This window comes from Halichoerus grypus, chromosome 1 (assembly GCF_964656455.1).
Source record: "Halichoerus grypus chromosome 1, mHalGry1.hap1.1, whole genome shotgun sequence".
Lineage (NCBI taxonomy): Eukaryota > Metazoa > Chordata > Mammalia > Carnivora > Phocidae > Halichoerus > Halichoerus grypus.
The window spans coordinates 2521197-2533752 of NC_135712.1; the positions used below are offsets into that span (position 1 = coordinate 2521197).

At 54.9% G+C, this 12556-nt stretch overlaps 1 protein-coding gene across 2 annotated transcripts in view; it reads right to left on the bottom strand.

Annotated features, from left to right (window-relative positions):
* The window catches only part of AGPAT3 (1-acylglycerol-3-phosphate O-acyltransferase 3), a 150203-nt gene that overhangs the window by 78281 nt on the left and 59366 nt on the right, over positions 1–12556 (bottom strand). Inside the window, exon 1 of one of the 2 annotated variants that reach the window (XM_036098991.2) lies at positions 12194–12337. The exons of the other annotated variant lie outside the window; for it this stretch is intronic. The gene's annotated coding sequence lies outside the window, so the exon portion shown is untranslated. Of the gene's footprint in view, positions 1–12193; positions 12338–12556 lie in introns of those variants that run through there. 2 annotated transcript variants of the gene reach the window in all.

The window sequence follows — 12556 nt, forward strand, 5'->3', positions numbered from 1 at the left end:
ATAAATCTTAAAAGAAAGAAAGAAAAAGGAACTAACACATTCCCACATCAGTCCCACTCCAGGACTCCCGGCAGCAGCAGAACCTCTCCGGGGAGACTTGCAGGAAGCTACGGACAGGGCCCACCCGAACATCAGCCCACAATCCAAATTTACACAAGAGACTGGCTTCTGGGCATGAGATGCAGCAGGGCAAGTGGTGGGATTCAACCCTCAAGAAATGCAGACTCTGGTATTATTGTGATTATCATCCTCATTATTTGATATTATTAGCGGCTGTATATGAAGTGTTCGGAGATAAAAAGGAAACTGAAATCCATGCAAGGAACAGAATACCCAGCAAGAAGAGCAGCAGATTTGGAAGGAACTGAAGAGAATTTTGTTTTTTAAAGATTTACTTGAGAGAGAGAGTGCGTGCGTGTGCGCATGTGCACACGAGTGGGAGGAGGGGGGAGGTAGGGAGGGACAGGGAGAGAGAGAATCTCAAGCAAGTGCAGAGCCCGACATGGGGCTCGATCCCACGACCCTGAGACCATGACCTGAGCTGAAATCAAGAGTCAGATGCTTAACCAACGGAACCACCCAGGCGCCCCAAAGAGAATGAAAAGTTTCATGAGCTGGTTACACAGCAGACGGGGCGGGGAGGCAGAGCTGGGGGCCTGAAGAAATCACCTGGGATGCAGCACGAAATGACAGAGAAGCAGCACGAACAAGGGTGAAGACGCTGGAGGGTGGTGTGATCCAGCCTAGCAGCGCTCAGCAAACTAACAGCCAGGGTTTCTCCAGAATGATGAAAAGCACAACACTTGATCTCCAGGAAGCACACAGAATCCAGAGCAGGATGAGTGAGAAGAAAGCCCCCCCCCCCCCCGCAGTGAGACGGAAGACCGCCAGAGGGAGGGAGCGCAGAGCGGCCGGAGAGAACCGGAGACGGGCTCGGGAGGCCAGCTGGTGGGACGGCCACCGCATTGGCCAGGGCACGTGACGTGACACCATCCAACTCTCAGAAACGGCCGGACACTCAGCGCCACACACACCGTGGCCTCTGCCCACAAGGTGCTGAAGCTGACGTCAGTAATAAAATCGCCATGCATTTAGGAAGTAAAAGTGCCTTCTGTTTCACTCCTGGGTCACAGGAGAACAACGACATTTAAAGGTGCTGAGACTGATCAGGGAGAGCACCGCACCCCAAACACATGGCACGCAGCAGAGCAGAGCGGGGACAGGGAGAGCCCAAAAGTCTGAGGACAGAAATCAGGTCTCAAAATTAAGAAGCTTTGCTTAGAAAAAGTAATACAGAATTAAAAGAATAATAATGAGTCAACTCAGTAACCTAGAAAGAGACACTGGAATAAACCCAAGGAACACGGCGAGAAATAAAGGCAAGGAAGGCAAAGGAACTGTGGAGGTGAGCCGCCAACCCAACGCGGGCTCTTCGTCAACAGCAATAAAGTAACAGAGAGAAACCTGTGCTAGGAGGAGTCAAGAAAACAGAAAAGCAAAAACAATTTTAGAAATGAAAGGGAACTTCATGTCAGAGAGAGATTTGAAAACTAAGAAAATAGTATGACCTTTGCACCAAGAAATGGAGAAGGTGAATGTGACGGAGAACGTGGTGGACAGCCCCAAGATGACCCCGTGGTTCACAGCCCGGCGCAACCCCCTCGCCATGGGCTTCTCCCAGAAGGGGCTCATGAGAGCCACGAAGGGCCACGTGGGATGAGGCCTCCCAGCACGGGGACTTGCGTCCTGCCGGCACGCTCCGCCGCGCAAGCTGCCATGTTGAGAGGCGCTCAGACCAAGTACTGGCAGGGGCTGAATCCTGACGACAAAGCAGGAGTGCACTTGGAAAGGGCCCTTCCGTCGAGCCTTCAGGTAAGACCGCAGCCGCAGCCCAAGCCTGAGGACCCGGCGACGCCTGGACCCCTGCACCGTGGAAGCGGGGGATGACGGTGACATGGAAACAGCAAGCGCGTGCAGATTACTCCCTGGGAAAAGAAGCTACCAAACCATATCCAGGCAGGACTGGAAACCCTGACGGGTCTGCGGCTCTTAAAGAGACAGAACCAGGACCTAATCGTGGATCCACACAGAGGCCAGGCCACGGCCAAGAGAACACCTAGAATGCGCGACCTCGGTCTTGCAGAAGCTCTGCCACACAGCAGAGAGGATTCACCACCCCTCAGGAGTCTGGCTCATTCGGAGCAGACCACACAAGGACAGGATGTGACAAAGGACAATTAGAAGCCAAACTCACTTTGGACACAGGTGCAGACAATCCCCCACAAAATATTACCCACCAACCACAGTAATGTAGCAAAAAATCATACACCACGGCCAAGCTGGGATACTTCCAGGAAGGCAAAGAAGGACCCATGTACTTCACCAAATTAACAGATGAATGGAAAAATCGTACATGATCCGCTCAATACATGCAGAAGAAGTCTTTATAAAACCTTTTCAGCAAAATATTCTTAGAAACAAGACAACTTTCTTAACCTGAAAGGAAGCATATACAGAAAAATAGGCAATCTCTGTTCCTGTAACTTCACCATTTGGAACAGGTGACACTGTCCAAGGAGGTATATTAATATCGGTGCCCCTGCCACACCGTCCCCCTGCCCCCCATGCGAAGGAACCGCTGACCTCTTGAGTCCCCTCCCAGTATGTCATCATCCAACACGAGAGCTTGAAAAGGTGTTCTCACCCCTCTCCCCCACCCCGCGTACGTGGCTCTAAACCCGAGGAGCTTCCCCTGAGGGACAGGAAGCCAGCCACCCAGAGACAGGCCCCTGGGCTGTGCCCAAGCCTAAGCCTGGCAGGCCACCTCGCACCAGCAGAGGGTACCTGGAGCACGTGTCCCGGGAGCGCGGCTGACACCCTGGTCGGTGTGACTGTGAGGAGCCCCCCCCCTCCCCCCAAGCCTCCTGGGCGGGGTGTGTCCCACTCAGGGATGTGGGACCTGCGGCCCGGGTCACTCCTGGCTGGGGCCAAAGGCACCTCGGAGTCCCCGGGGGCCGGAAGTGCGCTGCCTGCCACGGGGTGCAGCCCGCTAGGCGGGGCCGCTCACTCTCAGGTCGGCCACACCGGCTGGACGGCCCTTGTCACTGCCACAGCCGCATGCCGCCCTCCTGCCACCACCGCGGGCACACGCATGAGCTGACTGTCCCCTTGCGGTTGGCTGGCGCTTTCCCAGCGGGCCCTGGAAGGACCGCGTGTCCGGACAAGCCTGCGGCCCCCGTTTTCTCTCCTGAGACCCCCCACCCCCACCCCCAGCGGGCTGCTTGCTTTCCTCTCCCTGACAAGCACGGTCCCTGGGCCCCGGGAGTATCTGCAAGCCGGGTCTCTCCATCGCCCCCCCAGGTCAGGCTCCGGGTGGTGCAGGCGCTCAGCACAGGCCTCTCCAGCGACAGAAGCTTCCAGAACGTCGTTGGCGGCTGCACCGTGTGGGTTTCCTGGTCGGGCTATTCGGTTCACTGATGATACATCTGTTGGATTCCTTTGCCTGCCTTCTGTCTCTATAATTTTCTCATTTACTCTTTTTTAAAACTTTTGATTTCAGTATAATATACACACAGGAAAGTGCACACAGCACACACACCCGTGTGACCAACACATGGCTCAAGGAAGAAACCGTTGCAGCGCCCCCAGGAGCCGTGCACGCTCCCCACCCCGCCGGGAAGCCACTCCCCGGGCCCAGCCGCGCAGCACTGTGTCCGCAGGAACGGAACCGGGCCGTACGCAGCCTTCGCTCGGCCCGCCCGTGACAGCCACACACGCCTGCTCGTGTAACCGCGTCGTTCTCTTCCCCGCCGTGTGAATATTCCAGAAGCTATTACCTCTTCGTGTTCTTTCGAGGTGGGCATTTAGAGCATTTCCAGGGTTTGTGCATTAGGACCACGGCTGCCAGGACGTCCTGCACGGGGGTCCTGATATACGCATACTGGTGCACGCCCGGGAGTGAACCGGCTCCGGGGCAGGCCCCACCACGTGGCCTCCTCCACGCAGCGCCCGTTTGCTCCACACCTTCCCAAACACTGGGTTTCTGCAGCCTTTTCATGTCGCAGCCCCTGGTGCGTGGGCCAGCACCTCCCCGGGTTACATTTCCACATCTCCCTGATGTGCAGGTGAGTCTTTACTCTTTATATTTTTCTTTGTCTTCCCACCTCTGATCCTAGGGAGAGCAACAGGAGGATTCAGAGCTAAGATTGGGGGCGAGGGGGGGCGGTGCCTGGGGGGCTCAGTCAGTTAAGCCTCTGACTCGTGGTTCCAGCTCAGGTCATGATCTCAGGGTCGTGGGATCGAGCCCCATGTCGGGCTCTGCACTGGGTGGGGAGTCTGCTTGGGATTCTCTCTCCCCCTCCCTCTGCACCCCCTCTCTAAAAAGTAAAAAAAGAACTAACATTTGGAACTGCTTAGTTGTCGTGCCAACACCGGAAAGGGAAACAGCAGTGTTTCCCTAAAATCAGGAACAAAACCGGGACACCCTGTCGCACTTCCATTCAACACTGTCCTGAAGGCCCCAGACTGGCCGTAAAACAAGAAGGCACAAGCAAGAGACAAAGCCATTACCACTCACAGATGACATGACGTCCACACAGAAAAACCCGAAAAGGGGGGGCACGTGGGGGGCTCAGTCAGTTAAGCATCTGATTCTTGGTTTCAGTTCAGGTCACAGTCTCAGGGTCGCAGGATGGAGCCCCACGGCCGTCCTCAGCGGGGAGTCTGCTTGAGATTCTCCCTCTCCCTCTGCCCCCCCAAAATAAAAAAGTAAATTAAAAAAAGAAAAAGAAAATCCTAAACATCTACAAATAAATGACAGGAAATGGAGATTGGTAAGGTGACTGGCTATCAACACAATACCCAAAATCAAATGCATTTCTGCTCAACACCAACAAGGAGTTAGAAAAAATTTTTAATAAATAAAATTTAAAAATGCCACTTAGAAAAGCAACAGAAGTCATCAGGGCCCCTGGGAGTAATCGTAAGTGCAGACGTAGGCAGGCTGAGGAACGTGGGGGAGACTCACGGGAAGCCACAGACAATCTGCACTAATGGAGACACAGGCCACGTTCACAGCAGGAAGAATGGCCCGTGACGGCGAAAAATTCCTCCCAGTTGATCTACACAGTCAGTGCCATTTCAGTCAAAATCCTGACAGTTTTTCATGAGACTTCAGAAGCCGACTTTAACACGTAACACAGAGAAGCAAAGAGCAGGAATGGCCAGCTGCTCCTGAGACCCCGCAGGAAGGATGAGCAGACGCACCGACCAGAGGGACAGAGAACCAGACAGAGGGCACCCGCACACGTGGCCACGTGGCCACAGTGCCACCAGGGGGGCAGGGACCACTGTGGACAAGCGGCGCTCCCGTGGGGACAGAAGAGCACTGGGCTCCCCGCTTCTCACACCACAGAGTCAGCTCCAGAGGAATGAGGGGCCTCCAGGTGGGAGGCAAACCTCAGAACTTCCACAAGAGAATGCGGGAGCGCGCATGAGTGCCCCAGCGTGGGGAAGGACTTCTCAGCAACAGGCAAAAGGCAGCACCCATAAAAGGAAAGATGGGTGAATCCACAGGAAATCAGGCGGTTCTATTCACCAATAAAGTAAGAAGACAGGACACAGTTGGGAGAAGGCCGGGGGCACACACACGAGGAAATGGATGGTGCAGAACCACAGGTTAAGAACAGCAGGTGAAGGAACTCAGAGCGGGAACACGGGCGGCCATCCGTGCAGGGAGACGCTCAGCAGCATCAGGCAGGAAATGCAAATCAAGGCCACAATTAGACAGGACATTTTGCATCCACTCCACTTGCGAGAACTCATGACAGGATCAAGCGCTCGAGAGCACGTGCGTCCCCCGTTGTGCAGCGTGGGACACGCGTCGGAGAAAGAGCGGGGCCGCCAGGCACACTCGCGTGCCGGAGCCACGCCACCCGGTGGCTGTAACCTGCAGCGGGCCAGTGGCCAAGGGGGTCCGCAGACATGGGTCCGGATTAGGAGTGCTGTCCGGCGAGCATTCGGGCACATTCTGTAAACATTTTTCGCGGACCTGATCTTCGTGCTGACTTGAGGAGGGCCTCCTGCACACACGTAGAGACGCACAGAGTTCCCGTTTCCCGGCGGACACGGACTCTGGGTGCTATCTCCTCGTCCCCTCCCCACACCATCAGAGAACCCCATCCTGTTTCCAGCAGCCCTGCTTGAGATGGATGAATAATATTTTGGTTTTCATCTGCATATGAAGCCTCGGGTTTCTGTTATCCATGTTTTTGCTTCTCATGCATTTAAAAAGTGCCCATTTTGTCCTCCTTTCATTAGCTCAGTTACTTTATTTCAAAAATTAAACAAATGTTTTAGACTAGATGTTATAAAAATTGTGACCTATAGGCTGAATTCCGGCAGCAACATTTTTTTATTTGGTCTGCAGTTTGTTAAAAATAAATAATTGCATACAACAACCCAGATTTCTCAGGGGCTCCTGGGTGGCTCAGTCAGTTAAGCATCTGCCTTCGGCTCAGGTCATGATCCCGGGGTCCTGGGATCGAGCCCCGCATCAGGCTCCCTGCTCAGCAGGGAGTCTGCTTCTCCCTCTCCTACTCCCCCGCTGCTTGTGTTCCCTCTCTTGCTGTCAAATAAATAAATGAAATCTTTAAAAAAAAAAAACAAAAAAAACCAGATTTCTGCCTTGTCCTAGCAGACCAAAGATCTACTTCCTCTCGTCCTGCATTCACCTGGCCATGTCAGCTGGGGGTCATGCTGGCTGGAGGTCAGTGCTGGGGGTGAGGGTTCAGTGCTGGGGGTCAAAGCTGGGGGTGAGTGTCTGGGGGTCCGTGTTGGGGTCATGCTGGCTGGGGCAGTGCTGGGGGTCAGTGCTGGGGGTCCGGCGAGCATGCCCAAGAGAAGAGGCCTCGGCCATCACTCTTGTCCACATAGCCGTCCTCCTCTGTTTCACACCTACATTTCCCCTGGCTCCCCTTCCTGCCTGGCCTCTGTCAGAATCTGTGTTCACAACTTTTATGTAGTTTTATTTACCAAAAAAGAAATGTTTGTACCCAATAACTCCCTACACTATAAAGAAAAGAAGTGAAGGGCACAAAGCAGTTGGAGCTCCGAGAAAATGCCACATTAGCCTGGAGCCAGAGGTGAACTGCAGGCTGCCACTGCATTTTCTTTCTTTTTTTTTTTTAAAGATTTTTTAATTTATTTTTTTGACAGAGAGAGACACAGCGAGAGAGGGAACACAAGCAGGGGGAGTGGGAGAGGGAGAAGCAGGCTTCCCGCTGAGCAGGGAGCCCGACGCGGGGCTCGATCCCAGGACCCTGGGTCCATGACCTGAGCCAAAGGCAGACGCTTAACGACGGAACCACCCAGGCTCCCCTGCACTGCATTTTCTAACATGTTCGCTAGAACCCAAGTTATAGTAGTACGCCCCTTGACTCACACAGCTGAAAATAACCACTAACGGGTGCTAACGTGTGTTTGCTCTGCCCTCCACGACCATCTGGAAGCCCCCGGTTCTTTCCCAGCACCGGATGCTTTGCTGTCGGGTACCAGCTCACCGCCGGGCCCAGCGAAGGAGACCTGCCATAACCACAGGGCTTTTTCTAAAACAAAACCAACTCACTACCCGTGCCGCACAATTATCAACACTGGAGAATCATGTTTACCACATCCTTCCACTTTTGTGGAAGTCACTAAACGTCATCTGTGAGGCAGTCACAGGGCTTGGACACTCAGAGCCCCCTCAAGGGAGAACCTGCCGCACGGTGGCAACGCGCCCTCCACGCACAGCCGGGCCTGAGGGATGCCGGGCTCCCGGGCTGGGGGCAGTCCCAGCCAGAGGCCCCCGGCTGAGACCTTCTCAGAGCTGCATGAGAGGTCCTCCCTCCCCAGCTCTCCACCACCGCTGTCTCCTCTCACCTCATCAGACCAACATGGTGAGGGCCCCCATAGCACCCCACCCCTGTGCCCCTTGGCCTCCACAGCCTCTCTCCCAGCTAACCTCCTGCCCCTCTCTTTTGGGCATCTGCTTCCTGCGGCACCCAAACTGATGCACTCTCCATGTAAGAACTGACTTCTGGCCCATTTTGGCAAAAATCGCTGCTATTAAGCCTTATTTTGCAAGGTATACCAGTTGACGGACTTCTCTCTGAACATGAGGATTATGTGTATCTTCCTAATAAAAGGCACATTCATTCAGTGGCTCCAGTTAGACTTGGACAGTGGCCTCCAGTAGAAACCAGTGCTCGGAATGCTGGACCAACCACTGGTGCACTCCTTACACTCATCCCCAGGACAGCCCTTCACCTCACTCCCACCAAGGGCACAAGGCAGCTGAGCACACACGAATTTGCATAACCTGACTTTTTCTCCAATGCAACATCATATCTAGCATGTATCTGTTTCCACCATCTCAGATGGGGATTTCTGATCCCCAGTCCACCAAGTGTAGCCTTCTGGAAGTAAAAAGTTTTTAAATGACTACTTGCGCGAAGCCAACCACTTAGTTTCAAAAATGTAGATTTTTCATAACTGAGTTTTCTGAGTATCAAGGTGCTCTGGATTCGAGAAGACCTTTGAAGTCTAGACTCATCACCTGCTAGCTGAGCAACCCCCACCAAGCCCTCCCCGCTCAGTTTCTCCGTCCATGTAATGGGGGCGAGGCCACTGTCCTCACAGGGCTTTTCCAAGAATCAGACAACATAATCTGCACATGAAACACCTCACAGAGCCCCCGTCGTTGCAGCTGTTATCACAGGACAATATGTAAAGCCTCAGTGAGGAGGCAGGGGACACTCTTTAACGTCAGCACATGCTTCTGAAGTCTTCAGGTCAGCCAACAACGTGATGAAGAGAGCTTAGCTCCCCCACCAGGTTCCCACCATAGGGGATACAATTCGCCGCTGAGCGACACATCTGGCTGAAGGTACTTCCTTGCAGCATACAGCTTTTTACTACTGCTCGCGGTAGAATTCATTACCATTTTTCTTTATTACAGATTTCACTCCCCACCCACTTTCAGAAAGGAATCGAGAAGATCCACATTAATAATGCATGGCCTCCCCAAGTCGCCTGGGGACAGGCCTCTCGGCCACTGGCACGCTGTTCCTACCACGTGCCCAGCCTCAGTTCTGAGTCGTATGGAAGAATGTCGCCTGTCACATATCGATCTGCTAGCACCAGCATCGAAAAATGTACCCTACCTGCGACCCTTCCAGCTACGCTCGGGAAGGGACAGCGATCAAACCACAGCGTCCACAGCTGGCGAGACTGCACCCTGCAGTGAGGGCGGGGGCCGGCCTCCCCCCAGCCCGCCCGCCACCTCCCAAATGGTCGCACAGATGCCCTCCCAAGATCACCACCTCTCACACTTCGCTCCACAAAGATAATCCAAACATGGCAAATTCTTTTAATAACTGAAAGGAAGCCTGTCCAAGAACATACCACTCATGTGTTTGCCTAAAATGCAGCATTTTGAAATTAGTAATTTGTGATGAATGTTAAGATTATTACAAAGTAGTTTTAGGAAGGGCAATTAAGTCACAGACATTTTCCCTTACAACTTGAAACAACTCATTTAAAGCCTCAAATATTCTTTGGTTAACCAAAAGTCAAATCTATGAGATTTCTAAGTAATTGCTTTATAAAATTCAGTCTGACCTTACTGAGTAACTAAAGATCTTACCTTATACAAATCATTTAAAAGGAAACAGACAAATGTAGCCACTCAGGTCCTTTGCTCTATAAATATCAATCAGCCACAACTTCTACCAGTAAACTCTTTGAGTTCTGACAAGGCCAGGGAGGGAAGAAAGGGCTAGAGACGGAAGCTACTGCTTTTGCCAGATTTGACGGGCGCCGCTGCTCACAGTGAGGGGCACCTGGTCCACACCGTAAGCATGCTCTCCCCTGTCTCCCATGTTAAGTCAGGCTGAAAGTCACCAGAAGATGTGCATTTCAGGGGTAAAATGTGATTGGACAAGTTAACCAGACCCTTCCCGTCCAAAAAAACCCGTGAATCTCGCTCTTCTCAACACAACTTCTGTTTTTTATTTTCCCTGTTTACAAGGATTTCAATATTTCCCTCCTACCTCTGATTTGACCCCAGATGAAAATGTATGGACTTTTAGCAGATGGTGGGGTCTCAGAAGATGGGAGCCTGTGGATCTTAGTTTAAACCTGGTCATGCTGATCTGTGACCTAACCTTCAGCAGGCAGCCAGACCTCTGTTCTCACAGACCTCTTTTCCAAGGTTGAGGTGTGATCAGAGGCCACGGGCTACGTATCAGGGTGAACTCAGTGGGAAGCAGGAGTAAAAATGGACAGATCACCTTGGTGGATACACTTTTTCTACCTTTCAAAATAAAATATCTGCTTTGTTTGCTTCCCCAGCGCTGGCCCACAGACCATGTTCGGGCCAGGGAGCACTCATGCAGGTGCTGAGCCTGCCACGTGGGCCAGCCCAGGGCCGAGAGCACCCTCCCTGGAGGCAGTTGAAATATCCCTCCTGCACCTTCCCTGACCATCCTACAACCCTGCCTCTCACCCTGCCCTCGCACATGCCTCAGTTTATTGTTAAGACACAGACCTCTTGGTAGAGATTCTCCAGGTAGGGCCCCACACGGGTGGCATGAACAGCAAACTCCGGCCACACATGGCCACTATGCATACACATACACATGACATCTGGCTCAAGACATTAAGGCGACTGTACCTTCCAGGGCCAAGAAGAGGCCCTTCCCATCCTGTCAATCCCATGTAGCCTCTCTTTTAAACAATGTAATCATGGAGATCCCTAAGGGTGACTGAGAAATGGATACAGAAGTGAGCCATAACCGGCTAATTCTAAAACTTTGAAGGGGATGAGAAGGGGGGGTGCATAGTCATGATGATCTAGAAAAGGAAGAGGGGGCAGCAAGGAAGTGATCAAATTAGGGAATGTTCAGAATCTGACTGAGACTCCCTATGAAGCTTTTCAACAGAGAAACGTGGACTAGCAACCCATAAGTGAGTATCATCAGCCTGCAGAACTGTAACCTGGAGCAAGGGGTGGGGGTGGGGGCTCTGGGTGTAGCCCCCCACACCGGGCCCCAGCAGCACCAGCACACCAGTGGTGGACCTGGGCTCCCTGGGATGACTGTCACTTCTCGGATGGGCGCTGCTTCCCATCCCAGACTCTGAAGGCCAGCGGTCCTCATTTTTCCTTCTATTAAGATCATGTTTCCTACAAAAAGGAACCTACCTGTTCAAGTATTGCCTTAGACAAGACTATTAATATTGTGCTAAAAAAAAAAAAAAAAAGGCCCAGGAAGCCATTTATAAAAGCATTTTCCCTACTGCACTGAACTTCTCTCAAAGTTAAAAAAAAAAAACACAACTGCACAATTTTTCAAGGTAGCTGCAACTGCTAATAATCCTCCTTTCCAGGGTCCTGGGGGTGGCCCTGGGGGTGAAGGTGGCTCGGGCCCCAAACAGCTCTTGGATCACTGACTGACCCCATCACTTGACTGGAACGGTGGAAATTCACAGTCGGCCTTGGTCCAAACGCCAAAGTCAAATCTGAAAACTCAGCACACGCCACCCCCTTTGCATCTCCACCTGCAGCCCTCCCTCGGATTGAGCAAAAAGTGAAACTAAGCCTGGACCACGGCCTGCTGGGGTCAGGGGCGACGCGCAGGGTCCCAGGTCCCCAGCGCCCGGAGCCAGGCAGGGGGCCCGTCGCGACCGCAGGGGGAGCAGAGGGGGCCCGGGCAGAGTCCGCGGGGAGGGGGGGTCGCGCCCTCCCTCAGCCCCGGCCACCAGGCCCCTCCCGGGGCGACCCTCCCCCAGCGGCTCCCCCCCCCCCGCCGGCCCCCTCCCCTGGAGGCTGCAGCGGCCTGAGAGGGGCAGACAGGGAGGTGTCCTGGGCCTCCTCCGGACAAGGCACCGGGGAGGCCAGGGGTGCGGGGACGACCCGGGCCCACGGACCACCCCCAGCCCCCCCCCCCCCCCCCCCCCCGTCCTCCCGCAGGCCCCACGCCGGGCGGAGCGCAGCCGGCCCACTGTGGCGCGGGGCCAGCGGGCCCGGGGCCGACTTCGGGCGGGGGCCGACCTCGGGCGGAGGAGCGACCTGGGGCGGCGGGGGGCGGGGGGAGGGGAGCGACCTCGGGCGGCGGGAGGGGGGCCCGACCTCGGTGGGGGCCGCGCCGCTCACCTGCAGCCGCCGCCACCTGCTCGTCGCGCGCGCGGCCTCGGCGTCGCCTCCACGGCCACTCCGGCCGCTGCGCTCCGGCCCTGGGCGCGCCCGGCCCTGCGTCGGGCCTCAGCGAGTGCGGCGCCCGCCGCCCCCGGCCCCCATCCCGCCCCGCCCGGCCCGCCGCCCTCCGCCCTCGGCCGCGCCGCCCCGCCACTTCCTGTGCGCGGCGATCCCACAGTTCCGCCGGCGCGCGAGGAGGGGGGGACACGCGGGGGGGACACGCGGGGACACGCGGGGGGGCGCTCGGGGGGGACGCGGGGGGGGCCGGGGGGGACACACGTGGGGAACGGGGGACACGTGGGGAGGGACGCGGGACAGCGG